This window comes from Colius striatus, chromosome 7 (assembly GCF_028858725.1).
Source record: "Colius striatus isolate bColStr4 chromosome 7, bColStr4.1.hap1, whole genome shotgun sequence".
Taxonomy (NCBI): Eukaryota; Metazoa; Chordata; class Aves; order Coliiformes; family Coliidae; genus Colius; species Colius striatus.
Window position 1 is genome coordinate 18,148,174 of NC_084765.1, and position 19,868 is coordinate 18,168,041.

General features: G+C 40.5%; 1 protein-coding gene across 9 annotated transcripts in view; it reads right to left on the bottom strand.

Moving 5' to 3' along the window:
- TSPAN4 (tetraspanin 4) overlaps positions 1 to 19,868 on the bottom strand; it is a 465,001-nt gene that overhangs the window by 272,866 nt on the left and 172,267 nt on the right. The window contains exon 1 of one of the 9 annotated variants that reach the window (XM_062000475.1): positions 6,460 to 6,480. The exons of the other annotated variants lie outside the window; for them this stretch is intronic. The gene's annotated coding sequence lies outside the window, so the exon portion shown is untranslated. Of the gene's footprint in view, positions 1 to 6,459; positions 6,481 to 19,868 lie in introns of those variants that run through there. 9 annotated transcript variants of the gene reach the window in all.

The following is a 19,868-nucleotide window of genomic DNA, read 5'->3' on the forward strand; positions in this document are numbered from 1 at the left end:
TGTCTCTCTTTAAGCTAGCAGAAAGTAACAAAGCATTCTTTTGTCAGCCTGGGGTTGTCTCACTGCAAATTAGCTCTCAGGAAGGGACAGGGGAGACAAAATATCCAGGGAGGGATGGAGTGGATTTGTTTTTACAATGGCTTTTGTTCCATGCAGCAATATGGAAATGCAAGATAAGGGTTTCTATTACCCAGAGGCTATAGGGTACATTGAACTCAGAGCACATGTGTGAGTCCCATTAATGCTAACAGGCTCTAAGCATGCTTAGCAAGAGTGAACGGAGTCACTGAATTTTCACAGTCATGATTATGGACAGGAAACATTCACTATCTACTTGTCTTCCAGCAACTTCAGGGACAGTCCGTTACTACATTAACTTGGAAAAAATAAAATGGAATAGAAACACAGGTGCTAATTAGCTGAAACTACTCTCATTATAGCACCATTCAACAAGTCCCCATTTGTATCAGTATTAATGCAATGCCTCAGTTGGCCCAGCTGAACCCAGCAAGCTGACTAGATTCAGAGGTGATGAAAATGTTGGTTAAATCTCTGCAAAACATACTTTAAAAAGAACAGCAACAAAATAAGCAAACTAACTTGTACCAGTGATACTGCACAAAGGAGTGCAAAACTGGCTGAGAAGAACTGAAGCATGTGTCTCCTGAGGCACAGGACTAGCACTTTCAGCTAAGGCACAAATGCATGCCTAAGATACTAAAAGGGCATGGAATATTACTGGATAGTTAAGAGATTCATGTGGCATTTGCAGCAGCTCAGCCTATCCCATACAATATTTGACGCATGACATCAGGAAGAGACTGTCCTCATCCTGCTTTAGCCCTCAGAATCTCAACGTGCTTGTCCATCATGCCTTCCAAAGGTCAGAATAAATGTCTTTTTAATGCACCCAGAGTTAGACATACATTCAGTCAAACATATCATGAAAAGTAGACAAACTTATACAGCCACAATCTCATGAAATGTACATTGTAGACTATAGGGTTACGTAACTAGTCCAATGTGACTGTGTCATTTACTGTTCAAGTTACTTTTCTTGTTCAAAGGATCACTCTTTGACAGTCACATGAAAAGGGTCATCTCCTCTAACCAACTCTGTTTCTGAGGACTATCTCTTTCAGTTATTGGGTCTCCCCTGTAATCAACCTTCTCTCCTCTTAGCTCTTCCCTTCATAACACAAATAAACTTCAAATATGCTTTAGTCCCTTACATCTTAAAAGATCTATGCCAAAGCACATAAGCCACTCTGAGATAACTACAATAATTAGCCAGCATTCCTTTCAAACAAATCCGGTCTAGAAACATCTTGTTTGTGCTCCTACAGTCAATGGGAATGACTTCTAACTTTAAAACTTCACATTTTCTTAGATAGGCCCTTTAGCAGCTTTGGCCATGATTCTGCTGTTGTGCTGTTTCTTTCCACGGTTTTGGAAATGCCATTACCTGAATCCTTCTAGCTCCCTGCAAGCTCCCTCTGTGTGTACTCTACTGAACTCTCCTCATGACCCATACCTTCCAGTTCTCTTATGTATCTTCATTGGCCTCTGCCCTTGTTGTTCCTTCTCTTTCCCATCCACATTTCATCTCATTTGCAATTACAAATTCAAGTTACTTACAAAATGACACACTTTCTGTTCTATTCAAGTGGGAACCTCATCTTGTTCTTTTACATTTTTATGTTGTGTGTGTTCAGCAAGTACCACAAACTCATTGTGGCTAAAAGAGACATCTTAGTTTTCTTCCCAAGACTCTCCTGCCCACTATCTTCTTTCCTCATAACTTGGGAACAGTAACATCTTACTGTTGCACCAGCCCATAACATAAATACCATCTTCATCTTGGAGATCACTCTTGATTCTGTATCTTGTATCTAAGCTATACCTCAGCCTGACAGAAGATTTCCACATAGTGTTGCTAATAGGCCATCCATAGCATCTGCAAAGATAAAACTCTCTTGACAAACGAAATCTTGTTCCACAGTTATTTATTCAAAACATTACTTTAAAGGCTGTTTTCCTAGACCATCCCTTTAGCAATGTTACTACTTTCTATGCAAGCCTCTGCTCATTCCCTTCTCTCTTTCATATCAATAAGTAGTTAAATATCATTGCCAAGTTTTCCACTTTATCCTCAAGTCTCTCTCACATCTCCTTTCACACCAAAAGATCGATTTCTACCTTTGCTGTAGCCCCAGGTATCAACTCCAGTCCAGAGTTTGAAAATGCTTTCAACCCTGTGGGTGGCTTCTAGCTCCACTGAAAGCTACGAAATACAGGGACCAAGATTCTGCCTTACAAATAATTTCTGAAATCAGTGAAATTATTTCTAGTACATAAAGCTAAGCATGTGTCTCAGGCAAAGTCTATTTCAGAAATGGTGTGCTGGTGTCGTTATGCAAGTACAACCCATCTTGGCCCAACTGAAGCAGCTAATTCTATAATAGGCATAGCCTACAGCAATGACATTGTCTTTTGCTGGTATGATTTCTATTAGCGTGTAGGAATTTTTTCAAAAGCCAGACAATTATTTCAGCAAAAACATTTCCAGCAATAGAAGTGCAACTGTGTTAAGGTTGATATTTGTATAGAAAAGTTCTAATAAAAAGCAAACAAACCACAACAAAACTCACTCAATCCAAGAAATCTGTCTAACATAATCTCTTCTAAGCTTTTTCTATGACTAGGACAGAGGTATGAAAAAAACCCAGCCAAATTATAAAAGCTAAATCAGACATACACTTGTACAATCTATATATATATATATGCAGATATAGAGAAAGCTATCTAAAAAATATATAGCTTCACTTGAAAAGTATTTTCAGTCTAGACTGATTCTTCACACTGTTGCAGAAATACATGTAAATCAGGACATTAAAAGATGCATTGAGGATTAAAGGACTGCTCAGACATGACATCATCCTTTGGCTTCTCCTGAGACTAGCTGGAAGAGTGATGATATCACTTTATGCTTACTGCTAGAATTACTCTTACAGATAAAGCACTAGTGATGATATACATGTAACAATGATGCAGAAGTGTCTATTCATCAGCCAGACACCAGTGCTAGATCTCTACAATGCCAAGGGTATGAAGAGAGCTCACAGTGGTTTTATTGTACTCTAATGCTAAAAGTTTTAAATACAAACTACTGTCATTGATGGACCAGAAATACCAAACTTAATGGTCACACTAGCTTCAAGTTGGAAAGTAGGACCAGCATGCTTGTTTCCATTAAGTTACACTTATTTTACTGCACTGCATTGTTTCTGATTTCATTAGAATTATGCTAGTATCAAACTTTTATAACACACTAAAAGGATGAGAATGTATTTCCTTATTTCCTGGCTAAACTAAGAAATCATTGGGAGATAATAAATGCAAAGTATCTTGCTGTCATTTTTGCAGCTACTTTTAAAAATCAGAGCTCCTCTTTAGAAGCATTTCCTCTGCCTACTAAAACCCAGTCTGCACATAAACCAGCTTACTGGTTGAACTTGCAAGAAACATTTTGCATTGCGTGTATGAGGCAGTGGGAGGGGAAGAGAAATTACAGAATAATGAAGTACTGCTCTGAAACCAAAAGTATTGCTGGTACACTCTTCAAAGGAGCAGAAATCTGAGGTTTCTGAAGTGAGACAATAATATAACTAAATGTAGATTGGCATCTCCTAATGAGAAATCAGGAAACAGATGTTGCTGACAGCACATTCACAGCATTTGATGCTTTGTAATGAATGTAGGACACCAATGGCAAAGTGTGTGTGTGTTTCCATCTCTTTGCTTTTCTGAGGGGCTCTGCAGTTACTTATTGTCTGATATTCATCTATTCCTACAGAGAAGCTCCTTAATGTTAGTTAAAGTTGCTTTGTTCTACTTTAATAGAATTTTTTACACTCTTGAAAGGCTAGGAAATACACATTTATGTTCACTAAATACATATCTGCATCCTTACTGACATTAATGGAAAGCTTATCTATTCTTCCATTCTTTCACAACTCATTGTAAATATTCAAGGCTTCAACAATTACTATTCAGCCCCTTGGTCCAACACATACAAAAGTAGGGTACTCCACTGCACGGGAGCTTAGGAATAATGCTGTACACTTTAGAGAGGAGAATCTTTCACTGCAGCAATTCACAAAGCTTTACAAAAGCCCATGAAGTTCCACAGCTGTTTATTAATGTTTTAAGGCAGAAAAAAAGGAGTTACAACTGACTCAAGGCAACAAGCCCCAGCCCTCAGCTTCTCAGTCAATGGATCAGACTAGTTCCTAGAAATGATTAGCTCCATTTATTCTGCAAAGCCCAGTGCTGCTGCACATTAGAAAATCAAGAGGGATTCATACAGCCCTTTGGGCCATACTCATTTCTAAGCCTCATGAAATTAAAGAACTTCCTTTATTTCACTGAAATTGCTTTATGTCTGCATAAAAACTGCATCACTGAACTTTATTTACCTGCTCCTAGATCTGTAAGTACCCTAGCAGCTCTAGACTAACACCCTTCCTCCAGAACATAGTCTAAGGGCAGAAACCCCACCAAGACAACTAACTCAAGAGGGACTAACTTGCTCCTGTATAAATAGACACATCCCATCTGACACAACGAGCTTATTCCTTTTCTAACTTTCTCCAATGCATATCTTTATATTGTGACTGTTGAAAGCCGTGCTCTGCAAGTATCTCCTTTGCTCAGACCTCTCCTCTTGTGGTGGGTAACAATAACAGTGCTGTTGTTCTTTACTCCCAAATCCAGCAGCCTCCAGGCACATCACAGGAGGAAATTTTTGAAATAGTCCATCACCAGCAACCACAGCATGACTAATTACAGAGATTAGACTAATGGCAGAAGATTATCTCATAGAAACAACAGGACATTTTTCACTTCCTGTCCTCTGGCCTGCTCTTTACCTGCCCTCCACAGCTTGTGCCCTGGCACTTCTGCCTGCAAGCATTCCTGCAGCTGCTTTCTCATCAGAGAACACAGCAGAACCCCTGCGAGGCCAGGGTGCTGTGAGACAGGCTGTTGAGCAGGTTGCAGTTGTTAGATGCGTTCTGTGCAGTAAGGTGCTGAACCAGCATCTCCGCTGAAGCTCCATGGAAGACCCACTAAGCCCCAGCAGGATACAGCACAGCACTGGTAAATGGAATTAAAACACATTTTCTTCTTCTGCCACATGCTTCCCTGCACGTTCCCTATATATAGCTATCTTCCTGGCTTTTCTTGGGTGGCCATGCTGCTTTCAAATGTAACTTCTGCACCAGACAGCTCAGCTTCTTCTATCTCTGCCTGAGCCCAGCTTTGCAAAAAATCTTTACATATAAAAGCTTCCCAAAACATTCACTCTCCCTTCACATTCTTTCTTTTTCACCAGCTTGCTCTCATCTTGATTTCTTCCTTTACTCTGCCTAGATCTCTGTGAATCTCTCTCTGACTCACCCTGTCATGGCTGTCTCATTCTCACCTAGTACTGCTTTGAAGACAGACAATGGATGAGGTAAATATCTGTGTCTGACATCTCCTAATGCCCCCTGGCACTTAAAATAAGTAGGGGAAATGCATGGTTAGTATCAGCCAGCTCCCAAATGGCAGTGAGGCAATTGTGTTCCAATCAAAACTCATGGGTATGATAAAGTTTCACTTGCCCATTCTGCCACCTCTTTTCTTACTGGTATGCTGTGTCTGCACACAGGTCCCTTTGGGATTTTCCTTCTTTCTTTGACGAATCTCAGCTTTCTGATGGTTTCTCATTCTGCCAGATAAAAATGACTAAAGCAGTGTGTCCCACTGGCTAGTTTCCTATTTCAGTGCATAACATTGCTCACAGTTTCCTCAAGTCCTGTCCTTCGATGTTAGTTCAAGACCTGCTTTCAGCACATCACTGCACCTATTCTGTCTATTTTTTCCTGTTTCTATATTAAATGCAAGGACAATAGCTACAAAGGGGTTTGTGACTTTGCTTTGTATTCTCACTTTAGCAGCTTGCTAACTTTGCATGTTTACACTGTTTATTTCCTTCCAATCCAGCATGGAGAGTCATGAGTAAAAGTGAAATTATACATTCCCAGAGGGACTTCATTTTGCTTATTACTTCCCTCTTTTAATGCATTTATTAGATCTTCTGAATTAACAGGGGTAGATGCAGGCAAAGAAAGCAAATTTTAATTTTGCAGATAATAATGGATTACAATGCATTAACATTACTGTAAAACCCATAAAGTGGAAGCACTCAGGGGATGTAGGAGCAATTAATGTAGTTTATTTACATAACTCTGACACACTGCTAGGGCATTCAGAAGTAACTGGAATTGTGTTTACACAGCCAGAGCTACAAGGCCTCTTCAACAAATATCCTGCTCAGGATTCAGGGGGTCATTAGCTGATGCAGGCAAAGGAAGATATGAAAATGTATACTGAAATCACATATACTCACAGAACCTTGAGGGTTGGAAGAAACCTTGAAAGATCATCTAGTCCAACACTCCTGCCAGAGACAGTCTTTAAACACATCTTTAAAAATTTAAATCCAGAGCTCTATTAAAAGAGTGGGGAGGGGTAAAATATTAATAAGGATGTGGTATAAAGACAGTTCTCAGCTCTCAAGAGCTCAACATTTCTGATATTCCAAGAGAGATTCTGTACCAGTCATGAATAATCTCTGTTTATTATCCACTTTTATCACTCTAAAACAAGAATTTTCATGAATAACAGTCTGCTCAAGTTAAAATAGACTGATATGACAGAAGTGTGTAATTACAAGGAAAAAAAAAATCCAAACACTTAAACCTAAACCTACCGTTAGGGCTGGGTTTTTTCAGCAGTAGTGGAAAAATTAGCAAATGTCTCAATTAAATGCAATGTCAATGCATTTAATGGGGCCGCTTCCTGCATACTTCCAGTACGGATCAAAAGCCCCAATTCCTGTTCTTTGAACACAGCCACAGCCTACATGATGGAAAAAGAAGTATGCAGTGTCCAGCTCTATCTTAAGGGTCAACCACCATCTGAATGACAGGGTACATTTATAACTCCCAAAATTAAGCTATTGATTGACGTGCATGTAGAATTCAGCATGTCCAAAGGAAGGCAACAACAATTTTGAGGATTTGGAGTCCTTTGTTGCAATTGAAACAGATTAAACTAATGTCAAGTCCAGCTAGGCGGCCTCTGTTGATAGCTGAAAGGATTAATATGCCATCCCATACCTGCAATGTATATGCTGGGAACTAATTTCTAACAAAACTCCAAAACTTCAGTTGGTAAAAATAAATGAGCAATAAAAATTAAGCCTCTCCAACAGTAACAACAGACAAAGCATCTCCATTTGCAATCAGAGGGATATATGTCTTCATGGATTTATTATGGATTTCAGTTGATCCAAGAAAATGGCAAAACTAAAGCCTGGCAAAATGGCCAAATGAATCCCTTGGGTGCCTAGTGAATGACAAGGCACAGTAGAAAACTCCAGTTGCTGCAGTCACTACCAGCACCTTCTGAGCACCAATACTCCAGCAGCAACTAGACACTGGAGTCAAGTTAGGCAAAAGTAGGTTTGAATGGCAATGTTCTCATTGAGTGTTGGGCAAGGAGTCAGGAAGGGATACAGGCAGAACAGCTGACCCTAGTGACTAAAGAGATATTCCACACCCCATGATGTCATGCTCAGTGATAAAAGCTCAGGAGAAGGAGGACAAAGGATAGTCGTTTTTTTGGTATGGCCTGTGCCTTCCCAAGTAAGCATCACGCTTGCTGAGGCCTGCCTGACTACAGGAAGTGGCTGAATATCTGCCTGACAATGGGAAGTAGTGAATAAATTCCCTATTTCACTTTGCTTACAGAGTTTTGCTTCACTTATTAAACTGATTTCTTTTCCCACTTTTGCTCTTCCAATTCTCTTCCCTATCCTGCTCAGAAGGAGGATGTAGGCAGTGAGCCATTGGCTGGAGGATGATTAGTTACTGGCCAAGGTCAATCTACCACACATTCCCACTGTGTAGTGTCTGTAATTGGACTCCAATGAACAATATAAATTTAATTGACTGGATTTTCTCTTCTAATAGAAGATCACGGACATATACACAAGAAAAGGTATTTAAAATATTAATCTACTTACTCTTTCAATCTGCTTTCCTTACTGTGTATGTCGCACCTCTTGTTTTACTTCTCACTACAAGTTGATGGTTTAATACTATGAACCTGGTCCAAATGGATTGATTTTCATTGCTGGATGCTACAGTGAAACTATGAAATCTCCTTTATTTCTGTTTTCAGTGCTTATACACAGCTAGCTGGAAATTACTTTAATTTCATTTTTAGCTCCCTTTCATTTATATTACTGTACTTTCTTTTCAGAGGCTATGCTGCATAGTTTGAGTTGAAATGCAAACACAGAAAAGTTTCCATTTCTTCAGCTCAATCAATGAAATAAGAAGAAATCCAAACATTTGTTTTAGGCAAAGGAATAAGGAAATCTCATCTACATCCCAGTTTCAGAGATCATATCACTATTCATCGTATCAAAGGGAGTTTTCCCACTGGTTTTAAACTTCCTGCTACTATTCTAACCAGTTTTCCCTTTTCCTGTTTCAGAAGTACCTTTAATGTATGATTTTCAGAAACAAGTGGAGCAATAATATGTCCCCCTATTTTTCAGGTACAGTTTCACACAGTTTCAACTCTTGACAGTGCTACTTCCTTTCCCTATTTTCTAAAATAGGGCCTCATTAAAAAGACTTAGGCCAAGTGCGAAAACTGTTGGATATTTTTTTTTTTTAACTTATCTTCAAGTCCCTCAATGACATTTAAGTTTGTTGATTCTGCAAAATATCTAACTACAACTTTACAGACTGCAATATCTTCACAAAACCAGTCCTAAGTGACTTTGGAAACCCAGCACTTACATAGCTCATGAAAAACTTTTATCCACTAAGAATGTTTTCATTATTTTTAAACTGTCTTTGTAACGACTGGCCCGTGCCAGCCTGAGATGGAAATGTTATTTTCAATTCACATTTTTCTCTCCCATAAAACGTGTCTGTAAATGTTTTGGCCAAGTTGCTCATTAGAACTCAGCTCCTGTATCCTAACGGAGTTTAATGAACAAGCAGAATAGAACCTGTGTTTCAATGTTTTAATACCAAAATAAAAAACAGGAATAAAACCAGATTTAATGCTAACTCAGGGCACTATCTTATACAGAAGCATTAAAACAACTGGACTAGACTTCCTACTGTAGTTATATAGCCATGTAAGGCACTGGGGAAAGCTAAAAATTGAAGCAGCAAGGTCAGTCAGTAGAGTCAGCTGGATATAACTTGCTGTCCATTACATGGGTTTAATCTCCATGAAGTCAGCAGGTGAGAGTCAGAAGTAACTCCAAAAAGTCACTCCAGTACTGGTCTTATAGGAACACTCACCTGTTCCTATGTAAGCACCATCTCTTGGCTTTGATAAAATTCTGGCTCATCCTTCTACAGCTTCCCCTGTTCTTGCTGATGCTTTACCACTTCTGAGTGGATGCAGAGGCAGAATTTAAGGCTGAGATTATGTCATCCCACTCCTGAACACAATTTTAGTAATAAAACTGCTGAAGTGTTAAGCCACTTTCATAATTTTCTATTAGCCTAATGCAAGGTTCTGTAATTATTTGATTTTCACCAGCCACCTCAATCCTTGCTGAAGAAAAGGGATGTTTCTTCCCAGAGAAAAAAAAAAAAAGTTGAATTATGGATGATATATGATATATATGTTGTCCTTTGTTGATACATGGGTGAATAAGAAGAACGATATTCAGCAGCATTTCTCCCAGCCATAATGTAAGAAGGGTCAGAAAAGTGAAAACATGCAATGCAAAACGTCAGTCATGTAAGGCACGAGTGCCATAGCCATCCCTCCTTAGCATGAACTATTCTTGCTGTTGCCTCTGTGTTGAAAGTTTTTGATCTTGAGTTTTGGGGTTTTTTTTTAAGAGTCCAAGTCAAAATATTTGTGCAGGATGTAAACACAATTTGGATAAAAATAAACAACATTCCTTGTAATCAGGAACAGAGAAGAGCTTTCCAACAGATAGCTCAGTAAAAAACACTGGTGCAAAGAAAATGTTTTCTCTCAAAGTTCCTGCTTATTCTTAAAGTTTTCTAATTCCCATAGGATATAAGTAAATCCTTCTGACTTCTGTGTAGGAAGGCCAAAGGTTTCAGTAGTTAAGATTGCTGCACTTTGTTCCCTAGGAATATGAAACTGTCAGTCTCTCTAGAAAAGCTGCATTCAAAATGAGTAATCAAAAGTGCAGAAGTCCAGGTTATTGTCCCATAACATTAAATACAGTGAAATCACAGCACAGACATGTATTACACACCACAGAGCCTGACATTTTCATTGCTAATGTCACCTACAGCTTAAGGCTCTATTCTCTGTAAATCAAGTACTATTTTTTTTCTCCCTTCAAAAAGATATTTAAGGGCTGTATTTCACAAAACAATGTCATAGTTGTCATACACAAACCACATTCATGTAATAAAAAAGAGAAGATTCTTTGGTCCATAAGCAAACAGCTGCTTCTAAGCCCCTCAATAAGGATGTTGTGCTTATTCACTTTTTTTTCTGGGTTGGGATTTCTTTAGCTTAACACTGACAATTAAAAAAAAAACAAAACACCAAACACACATACATACAAACCACAAACACTTGAATCATCTGAAAAACCTTATTTCTCTACTACTTTTCAATCTGTTTTTGTTTTTTCTTTAAAAGAAACTGTTAAACAACAGCAAGCAAAGAGTGCTGAAGGTGTAATGACTCTCCAGCTCCCAGATGACACCATCTCTATTAGACTTCTCCACCCATCAATAAGTTTGAGTTTACAAGGCATGGAGATGTTTACACATTTCAGTCCAATTTTGGCAGATCTTTCCACAGACCTTCCCTTAATTTTGTCCTTGTACTAAAATCACTGGATTTTTAGCCAACACCAAGACATAAAGCAAAGCAAACAATGAATTATAATTTCTAGAAAATGGATATTAGAATAAATATTGACAAAGGAGGAAAGGGGAGAGTGCAAGGTTTTCTCAGAAACATTTGCTGAACAATTAAAATGGCTCAAGTACTACTACCTTCCTACAAGAAACTTTGATTTCTCATGTCTCTGCCTTACACTGAGGCAGGACACAGGCCTGTACATTTAATTTACTGTTTCCTCTGGCATAGTCTTTACATGTGCTTCTGGTTTGAAGAGGACTGCCCAGAAGCCACAAGGCATTTGTGTGACTCTCCAGACAAATAGCATGTTTCAAGGACTAAAGCACTAGACTGCACTCTGTCAAAACGCCGCTCATTTGGTGACTGTGCATATTGCCTTATTGTTTTCATTTTCTTTTCCCATTTTTTAGTATCTTAATAGTGTTTAAAAAGCAAATAGAGTGGTTCTCTTGTCATTTAACTTCTGATGTCCAGTCTAAGCTTTTCCCTGCATTCTCCTTCCTATTGACAGCAATGAGAAATAAACACCTTTCAGACAATTCTTCTCATCTGTACTTGATACTGTCTGTAACAGAAGAGAGGCAACACAAGAAGGATATAGAATAGAATAGAATAGACTACTTCAGATGGAAGAGACCTACAGTGATATTTAGCCCCACTGCCTGACCATTCAGGGCTGACCAAAAGTTATAGCATGTTGATGAGGGCATTGTCCAAATGCCCTCATCAAAACTGTCAGGCTTGGGACATTAAACACTGTCAGGCTTGGGACATTGACCACGAATCTAGGAAACCTCTTACAGTGTTTGACCACCATTTTGGTAAAGAAATACTTCTTAAGAGCCAGTCTAAACCTCCCCTGGTACAACTTTGAACCATTCTCATGTATCCTGTCACTGGATACCAGAGAGAAGAGCTCAGTATATCTCTCTCCACATCCCCTCCTCAGGAAGCTGTAGAGAGCCATGAGGTTCCACTCAGTCTCCTTTTCTCCAAACTAGACAAGTCTGAAGTCTGTAGTTCCCTGGGTCTTCCCTCACACCGTTTTTGTAGGCTAGAATTGCACTGACCAGCTTCCAGTCAGCAGAGACCTCTCCAGATTCCCAAGACATCTGGTAGATGATCAAGAGAGGTTCTGCCATAACACCAAAATCAGAGTCCTAGAGGACTCCTCTGAACAGCTCCCTGAACAGTTTAAAGATTGCTTTCCCAAAGTTCAGGGTAGCAGCTCTGATGTCCTTTTTTCTCATCACATTGAAAATTTTAAACTCGACCATTTAATGATTATTGTGGTCAAGACAGTCACTGACCGACACACACCACACAAGTCCTTCTCTATTCAGAAACAGCAAGTCTAGGAGGGCATCTTTCCTAGTTGCCCCACGGGGTACCTGTGACAAGAGGTTACCTCCTGTAAACTTCAAGAGTTTCCCAGATCTGGTCATCACAGATGTTCTCAGTTGATGACTGGGAAGTTGAAATCTCCCATAAGTCCAAGGGCTACTGATCCAGAAATGTCTCCTGTTTGCCTATCAGATAAACTCATCAGTACTGACATCCTGGCTGGGCAATTGATAGTAGACACCCACATTGTCTTCTTAGTTATCCATCCTCCTAATCCTTACCTAGAAGCTCTCAACCACACCATCACTAACTGTAAAGGCTGTGCAATTCAATTTCTCCTTTATTTGCAGTGTAGCACCTCCATCTCACCTGACCTGTCTCCTGAACAAAGTGCTTGCTTACTTTGGCACAGGCTACACAGAGGGCTCAGATGAATTTCATCCTATTGATCAAGAAACATAAGATCATTGTTCAAAACCACCCAGACATCCAGAAAACTATAGCATTAGATATCAATTGCATCTACGCACTTTGTGAATGCCTTAATCTGCTCACAAAATGAGATCTGGGAAACAAAGCTCCTCCATAACCATATGTCTGTACAGTCCCTGGTTCAATAGTGTCTGGCACATTTGGGAGCCACGGCTCTTTGTAATCTACAGGATCAAAGGCTAAAAAGTTTACAGATTCTTATATAGACTCAAGAACACAGTGAGATGTGCTTCATGCTAGAGATCACACAGGTTTAACAGAAGAAAAAAAAAAAGCTTCTTATTAGCATTACAAATACCCAAATTGTCTTTAGTGTCAACACTGAGAAAGAAGATATGGTTTGCAGAAGAATCATCTATTTACTAAGCAACCTTCCTCACCTCCGCTCTACCTAGGTGCCCAGGCACTGGTGAGATTCCCCTGTAACCTGTGGTGCAGCCCATGGTGAGGCAGCTGTGCCCCTGCAGCCATGGAGGACTATATGTCAGAGTGGGTAGATGCCTGTGACACCATGAGAAGCCCATCTTGCAGCAAGCTCCTGGCAGGACCTGGGAACCTGTGGAGAGAGGAGCCCATGCTGGACCAAGTTTGCTGTCAGTACTTGTGACGCCGTGGGGGACCAACACTGGAGCAGTCTGTTCCTGAAGGACTGTCTCCTCCATGGATGAGATCCACCCTGAAGCAGTTCATGAAGAACTGTAGCCCATGGGAAGGACTCACATTAGAGAAGTTCCTGGAGGACTGTCTCCCATGGGAGGGATCCCACACTGTAGCAGTGGGAAATGTGAGGAGGCTTGCTCCTGAGAGGAAGCAGTGGAAAAGACCTGTGATGAACTGACCGTAACCACCATCCCCTGCGCATCTGGAGGGGAGGAGGGAGAAACTTGGGAAGACGGGAAAGGTGGGGAGAGGTGTTTTAAGATTAATTTTTTATTTCTCATTTCCCCACTCATTCTGATTGTTCATTAACAAAACAAACCATTTCTATTTGAGTCAGTTTTCCCCATGATGATAATTGTTGAGTGATCTCCCTGTCTTAATCTTGACTCACAAACCTGTTGTTTTATTTCTTTCTCCCCTGTCCAAGGACATAGAATGGCTTGGTGGGCATCTGGCACCCATCCAGGGTAAAACCACCACAATTGGTCATTCCTTGCAGTTGCACACCTAGACTTTAGTCCCCACACAATAGGAAGGGTTTTTCAACATGGCACAGTAAGAGCTACTCGTGAAAATCCATAACTCCAGGAGTCTCCTGTCTTACTTTTACCTAAATCTACTTTATGAAGGATATTTTATACCCATATTTGAAGTATTGTTTCACTGATGAAAACAGAAGAATGTATCAAAATCAAAACACAATCTAAACTTCCACTGAACAATGCATTTCTTTTCTATTTCTTTCCCTTTCTATTTGGCTGATTTGTTTTGACTTTTTAATTAAAATCTAATCACAGAATCAGAGAATGGTAGGGGTTGGAAGTAACATCCCAAAACGTCATTTTTAAAGCATTATTGGAAGTCAAAATGGAACCATTTGCATTGCAAGTAATTACTCCTTATTTACACACAGGAATGTCACTAAGGACAAGATCTCCAGGAAGCACAATTGCTGTCCTCAGTGCAACTATGTAGCGGGGTCAATTTGGCTTTTTGGATGTAAACCTCCATATAAGTCAATACTTCAACGAATGCAACTGGCAGAATCAGCACGCTTGCATGACTTTTTTAAAGCAGATTTTAAGTGTTTACTCAGCTGCTGCTCAGGTTTTGGCTTAACACACACTCACATCAAGGCCTGGCACATGCTGGGAGCATCACCACTGGGTCACAGCAAGAGCAACAGGTTTGCCAGGCACAGTGGGCAGGAGGAGATAAGGGACATTCTGCAGTTCTTCTTACCTGCAGCATGCTAACCCCTGCAGCCACCATCTCCAGTATCCCTCCAAAGTACCTGCCTGACAGTTTCTTCAAAATCTCCTAACTGTTTCCATCAAACAATACAGACTCAGCTTCCAAGCTGGGAGGTACAAATGTGTCAGCTTATCCAAAAAGCTGTTGACACAGACCCAACACAGCAGCCAGACTGCTGAGGCTTGAAAAAAAATAATTTAAAAAATAATAATTTTTTAAAAAATCAACTGATTTCATGTTTGTAAACTTGGTCTGCTGCTTCTGCCTCTTCTGGCTCAACAAGTTAATGAACCTTTCTAAACTTGTGTGGTTTTAGTTCTAATAATTAAAGCAGTATGTGAAGACGACAAGAAAGACAATTGTATCTCAACACATTTCATCTTTCTCAACATTCATCACTTTTTTTTTTTCTCAAACTAGATTGGAAACACCCTCGAATAGGATCAACACTTGAACTGAAACATGCTATGGAATGTAGAAGGAGGTTTTCACAGGGAAAAGACAAATGCAATCAGTTAAAAATCATTACTTTCCACATATTTGTTTCAACAGCTAAGGTGTAAGTCCTCCCTGTAGCAAAGTCACCTTTATGAGTGCCATTATTTTACTTTAGGAGATAAAAACAACCTTGGCACACAAAGGCCACTCCTCTGCATCAGTCAAATACATGTTTCTGACTTTTGGGCTCCACTGAAGCCTCAAAGCCTCAGAGAATCTGGTGTTCATTTTGTTCAAAGTTAATGCCACATGTCTGACAGTTAGTAAATTGAGTCTCTTGTTTCCTGGGCAAGATTTCTTACTTGTTATCTTTCAGTGCCCTGAAAAAGATTGCTTTCAAAATTGAACTTGTCAAGTCAACTGGTTCACTTCTGAACAATCTCTAGAACGTGTGCCTTCTGAGTCGATGCATTTTCATTCATTCGTTTAAGGCACCTTGAGAATCAATGCAATGAAAGAAAACACTGGTAGCCTGCTCCCACAGATGACGGCAACCCATAATGCAATAGAATTGTGTAAGCATTCAGTACGTTGTGCTGGTTTTGACTGCGGTAGAGTGGATTTTCTTCACAGTAGCTAATATGAGGCTATAGTTTGGATTTGTGCTGAAAACAGTGTTGATAACACAGGGATGGTTTGGTTACTGCTGAGCACTGTTTGCAGTGTCAAGGCCTTTCCCGCTCCTCACCCTGCCCTGTCAGTGAGTAGCTGGGGGAGGGCACAAGGAGCTGTAAGGGGACACGGTCACGACAGCTGACCCCAACCAACCCCAGGGATATCCCAGACCATAGGACTTTGTGCTCAGCAATGAAAGCTGAGGCAAAGAAAGAGGAATGAAGGACATTTAGCGTGATGGCATTTGGCTTCCCAAGCCACCATCAGCATGCTGCAGCCCGACTGTCCTGGGGATGGCTGAGCATCTGCCTGCGACAGGAAGTAGGGAGTGAACTCCTTGTTGTATGTGCAGCTTCTGCCTTTCTTGTTAAACTGTTTTTATCTCAACCCATGAGTTTTCTCACTTTTACCCCTCCCATTCTCTCTGCCCTGGGATGAGCAAGCAGCTGAGTGGGGTTGAGCCACTGGCTGGAATTAAATCATGACATATGTATACACAAGTGTATGTAAACACATATGTCCGGCTCTATGTCTGTAAACACCTGTGGCTGCCTTTACCACTTAGAGACCAGATGTTAGCAAATCTGAAAATGAAATCAGAAAACTAGATGAAGCATAATAAAGACCAGTCAGCCAGATAACTCAATGGCTTTCCTGTTGCCAAGCCAAGGATTTACATGGCAGCTTCAGCACCATCCAGAATACAGAACACAATGGGACACGAGGCAAATGCAAGAGCTGGGATGTTCTGATACTTCCTTATGTCTGATGGATTCTGCCACTGTAGTCTAAAGTCTTCAGTGAAAGACGTTAAGTTAAACAGCAAAATTAAAAGCAAGCACCTCTCACCCCAAACATCAGAGACTGATAAAACCTGTAGGAAGCTTTATTTACTCCTTCAGTGAGCCTCACTGCCCAAATGCCTCATCATACCAACAGCTGTAGGAGGACAGAGATGAACAGGAGATGTACACTGGGACAGATCTAAACCTCACTCCAGGTAAGAGGTAGGAATTAATCCTATACACAGAGAAGAACTCTGCAAGTATGTCCAAAGGAAAGAACTAATCAGGCTGTGCTACTTTAAACTGTATTCCTTTCATATTCAGGGCTTTCCCAAGAGGAATCTAACACTGGACAGGAGATCAGCATTTCCAAGGAAATGTAATCACAGAATCACAGAATCTTAAGGGTTGGAAGGGACCTCAAAAGCTCATCTAGTCCAAATGCCCTGCCAGAGCAGGACCACCTAGAGTAGGTCACACAGGAACTAGTCCAGGTGGATTTTGAATGTCTCCAGAGAAGGAGATTCAATAACCCATCTGGGCAGCCTGTGCCAGTGTCCTGTCACCTGAACAGTGAAGAAATTTTTCTTTGTATTTCTTTGGAATCTCTTATGTTCCAGCTTGTACCCATTGCCACTTGTCCTATCATTGGATATCATTTAGAAGAGCCTGGTTCCATCCTCCTGACACCCGTCCTTTATTTATTTGTAAACATCAATGAGGTCACCCCTCAGTCTCCTCTTCTCCACGCTAAAAAGCCCCGGCTCCCTCAGCCTTTCATCATAAGGGAGATGCTCCACTCCCTTCATCATCTTTGTAGCCCTGTACTGAACTCTCTCCAGAATCTCCCTGTCCTTCTTGAACTGCGGGGCCCAGAACTGGACACAATATTCCAGATATGGCTCATGAGGGCAGAGTACAGGAGGAGGAGAACCTCTCTCAACCTATTCACAACTCCCCTTCTAATACACCCCAGGATGCCATTGGCCTTCTTGGCCAATGAGGGCACATTGCTGGCTCATACTCACCCTGCTGTCCACCAAGACCCCCAGGTCCCTTTCCCCTTTCATTCCCCAGCCTGGTACGTGGGGGTTATTCTTTCCCAGATGCAAGACTCTACACTTACCCTGGTTGAATTTCATTAGGTTTCTCTCTGTCCAGCTCTCCAGCCTGTCCAAGTCTCGTTGAATGGCAGCACAGCCTTCTGGTGTGTCAGCCACTCTCCTCAGTTTAGTATCATCAGCAAACTTGCTGACAGTGCCCTCTGTTCCCTCATCAAGGTCATTAATGAATAGATTGAACAGTACTGGTCCCACCACCGATCCCTGAAGGATTCCACTAGATACAGGCCTCCAACTAGACCCTGCCCCTTTGATCACCATTCTCTGCCTTCTTCCCTTCAACCAGTTAACAATCCACCTCACTACCTGATCATCCAGCCCACACTTTCTCGGTTTTGCTGCCAGGATGCTGTGGGAGACAGTGTCAAATGCTTTACTGAAATCAAAATAAAAATGCAACAAGTCATTAATCATTAGCAAATACAGGTTTCTTGTCAGCAAATGAGATATAAGAGCAGATTACTTGCTCTTCACAGTCCCACCTTGGAACGCATTTCGTATGCGGGAGGGTCTCAACATGCTCAGCGAAGTTTAAATTCAGCTTTCACCAGACCTCCTGGAGACATTTACTGCAAAGCATTTTTGTACTTGCTGTGTTCTTCACAGCAGTAGGAGATGCTGGAGATCTTCCCACTTAGAAGCAATTCTTCTAAATTTAAAAGAAGGCAAAGCACCTTCCCATCATGCTGTCATTGGAATTTGAACTCTTATTGACACTAGATTGTGTCAAAAAGGAAATTTTAAAAAGAAAAAAAAAAAAGGCAAACTGATAGTTTCTGCAAAGCTTTCTTTGAACTCAGTAAATCTGGTTTAGAAACTATCCCATAACACCGTCTGACATGAAGCAAAGAACACAGGTTCTCAAAAAGAAAGTGGTATCTGCCAAAGTCGGCCTTTGTTTCTCTTCCTTAGAGGGAAAAAAGAGTACAAGTTTAAAAAAGACATTATACACCCAGAAACTATATGGAACCACTGCCCTCAAGGTTTTTAAGAAATGAATACCATGTTTTCACAGTCTGCTTTTCTATAGGAATAAAGATACATATATACAAATGCATAAAAACAAATATATTATGAGGAAGGCATGCCATGCTATAAAAATTCTTGCACTACGTTTGCTTGACTACAAATAAGGCTGTAAAGTGTCTTGACTTTTTTCCAGGTGTGATATGGAATGGGCTAAACACCTGGTTTTTTCATAAGTAGCTATCACAGACTTCCCACAAAACAAGGAGACAGAGAGACTTGGACTTCTCTTTCTTCAGAATGACTGATCTTGAGTCCATTCAAAGGTTTTCCTGTCTCATACTAATAAATGTATTTCTGATAATGCACATCTAACAATATGTTCCAAAAAGATTTTAAAGGAGGTAGTTCAGCTGGCAGTAGCTGCTCCATGACCTGCTCTTCATGCTGATTTCAATGTCCACATGCCCTAGGCGAGATGAGGCAATCTGCAGCCTCCTCTACATGCTCCATCTGTAACCCAGACAGCGAAGAGAGCTCTCCCATGGCCAGAAAGACTTCCCAGTACTGAAAGTCTTCACTTCTGTAACCTTTTCTGCATCATGGAATGAAAAAATGTCATGAATACAGTCAACATTAAATACTCCCTGATAAATTACCCTTTTCTCTCTTTCCAAAGAAGAGCTATTTCCCTTTTTCAGTTTTTCTGTCAGACTACTTCATTTTGACCTTGGCAATAAATCCTCCTAAAAATTATAGAGGTTAATCATTGCAGTCAGGAGATAAACATTATCATTTATGTGTTTGCAAAGAGAGGGGGTAGAAAACCAGTGACCAACCAACATATGTTAACATCTGCGAGGACACTTCAATTGAAGTCGAAGGAGTTACCAGACGTACATCAAGTGACATGGTTAACATCTGTCATGACAGTCTCCATTTGTCTATCCCTCCGCACTTGTAACACAAGTATACAATAGCAAAATTGCCCAGACTTAGCAAGATCTTGTTACACAAAGTACTTTGGAGAACACTCTTTATACACAGGGAAATCTTCATAATACACTTGCAATCTATTTTCCATATTTAGGTTTGAATATTGAGTCTTCTGCAGAATACTACAATAAATTTA